Raw genomic sequence first — 2915 nt, 5'->3', positions numbered from 1 at the left:
TCTATATTCTGAAATGTATGCAAGTAGAAACATACATATTATTGTCCTGTACCTTGCCTTTTTACTTAATATATCATAGACCACATCTGGTTTCAGTGGACACACATCTGCTTTGTAAAAAAAAAATAGGAGCTTAATATTCCTTCATCTAATGCACCGTGAGTTCTTTAACTAATTCACTGTCGATGGACATTCAGGTGGTTTCACGTCTTCTGCTATTACAAATTATTCTGCGATGAAAATCCTTTTGCATGGATCTCGGCACGTTGTGTAAACATGCAGGGTAAACTTTTCGCAGTGGAACTGTTGGTTCAAAGGGAATGTGGATTTTAAATTATAATACATATTGTCTAACAGTTTTCTTAAAAAAAAAAAGATTGGCCCTATTTAATATTCAAAATATTCTCAGGCCAAATGCTCACCTTATCTTCAGACACGGTGAACTGTTCATTGGCCTGGATGGAAAAAAAGCTTCATGAGAATTAAACCCAAGAGCCAGCACTGTCCATTTATGTGACTTTTATGGCTCCTCCTGCTCGTATGTTTCACATCGCTATGTTTTCGTTTATGCTTTATTTATATCACCAAGCACAAGCAGTCTTGTATCTTGTTTCTGTCACAGTTTTTATTCATTTTCTTGGCATTTCTCTCAGGGTTTTATTAGTCATTTCTTGTTCCAGCTCCTAAAATTTCTATCACCTGCATCCTGGGGAATTGTTTGTAGTCAGAAGATGATTCGAATACTAACGGACAGGGGAGGAGACAGGGCCCCAGGGTGCTCTTCCCCACCAGCTCTGTTTAGTGATTGAGGGGAAGTCAGTGTCCCACTCTTTCTCAGGGGCCAGCTGTCCTGGGGGTGCTGACACTGTGGGGTTCGTTTCTCTGTGAGTGAACTTAAGGACCTCTGTTCAGGTTGCCTGAGAACCTTGAGTCAGGTGAAACACGGGGATCTGGTGTTTTGCTATCCCTGTAAAATACCAGGCCTAGATCCACATGCTCACAAACTTTTTATCCACACTGGCCATCTGGCAGAAATCATTCTACACTTGGTCATTTGAAAGCAGGCCCAGGAAGCAAGGGAGGGGAAGAACCCAGCTGAATGAGAAATCACAAAGGATAAAACTGTGTCCTGCAGAATATCAAGTGAAATACAACTCCCCTCCCACAATGCTTGATCTTCTTGATATTTAGGGGACTATAAGTTACAGACCGAAGCTGACGACAGTAGCTGAATCAATGACTACGTTGCGTTTTAATATTTTGCCTCAAAACGTCCTGGTGGTGATAAGGCGCCCGAGATGATAACTGCCCCAGGGAAGTGGGGGAGTCATATTTTGAGCCACCACAATCATGACGCTAATTCTAATGGATAAAATCCAACCTCATCCCACGTCAAGTGAGTCTTCTTTGCCAGGCATTGAGCTAGAAGCTGGAAATAAGGAGAACAACCCACTCTAAGTCTTTGTCTTTTATCAAAATACTATTTGTAAGTTTTTACAAATAATGCAATTCAATAGAGAACTCGCCGACCTCATCCTGTCGTTACAAAACTGAATATTGAAGATATAAATGTCAGGCGTGGCCCTGCACTAGAAGCTGGCTCCCTTTGGTGTGTAAATGCGAGCATCTAGATTGGGTCCAAAACAGTGGCTCTCAACAAGGGGAGTTTTGATGCCTCCTCCTTCCTGGGGGGTTGACAATGGTGGACTGGGGATTGCTACTGGCATCTGGTACATAGAGACCAGGGATGCTGCTAAATATCCCACAGTACACAGGGCCAGATACCCTTCCCACCGACCCCCCACACGTGAACAGAGACTTCGCTGAAAGCATCGGCGTCAGCCACACTGCCCTCGGTAATCATACCTTCTCTGATGTAAAAACTCCAATATCTTGACACTAAGGATCTCTGTGATTGTCGGTTTCCAGGCCATTTTCCAATGAATTATGATACAAGAAGAAGACACAGTAATTGTTTTTTTAAAAAGAAAACAACGTTTATTAGGATATTCTGGGTGGGGGATGGCTGAAGGGACTACATACGTACATTCTGTAGTGCTTAAGCAAATGCAAACAGAAAATTCAAACATCACAAAACCACTTCCAAAGTCCAAAGAGCAAAACTTGCACTTCTACACGTGGCTGTTCCTCCATGGGTGTTGACGAAAAAGCACGCTGCAAACAGCTGTGTGGGGAAGCCATGTGGGAACGACCCCGGGAGAATGCACAGGGTCCAGAGCAGATGCATGACGAACAAGGACAGAAATGTATCGGCTGCTACAAATGGAAAACTCAGGAAACACGCAATACAAAATGGAGACCGGAAAAGAAGATGCTTGTCTGTACCCTTTGCTAACAGGAGGCTTCAATGAAGCCCACTCTACCCTTCGCCCCGGCTCTGGCGAGGCTGGGTTTCTGCACCGCCCCCTCCCAGGACGGAATTCTAAAACTGCCCTAAAACTCAGAATCCTTATTTTCTTCCACCTGTATTTTTTAACCGGCAGGAAACAGAATGAACATAAGCTGAGACATACCCTCAGGTTCAGAGTAAAAATGCAGCACCATCTAAAAGGGTACAACAATAAAAAAATCCTGCATCCTAAATCTCACACAGCTTCTCAGCAGGAGTTGGATTAAACAAGAGAAAATAATTTCAATATCAAGGGATAATGCACAGGAGATGAGAAAACTCTTTAAAGCGAACTCTGTGGTGAAAAGTGTTTCCTCTCCTCCTTTGGGGGCAAAGAGAGAAGAGGAGACAGATAATTAGGAGAAGTCTAAGGCCCTGGATTTCAAGTTTCTGAAACCATTTCTTCAACCCTCTGAGGACAATCAGCTATTTCTGAATCCAGAAAAGCACATCAGAAATATCTGATTTCTTAAGACCACAGCCAAATAAGGCAGGGCAATATCTG

Source organism: Pteropus vampyrus, unplaced genomic scaffold, assembly GCF_000151845.1.
Source record: "Pteropus vampyrus isolate Shadow unplaced genomic scaffold, Pvam_2.0 Scaffold46, whole genome shotgun sequence".
NCBI lineage: Eukaryota > Metazoa > Chordata > Mammalia > Chiroptera > Pteropodidae > Pteropus > Pteropus vampyrus.
The sequence above is the reverse complement of the archived record's forward strand: the minus strand, read 5'-3'. Positions refer to the sequence as shown.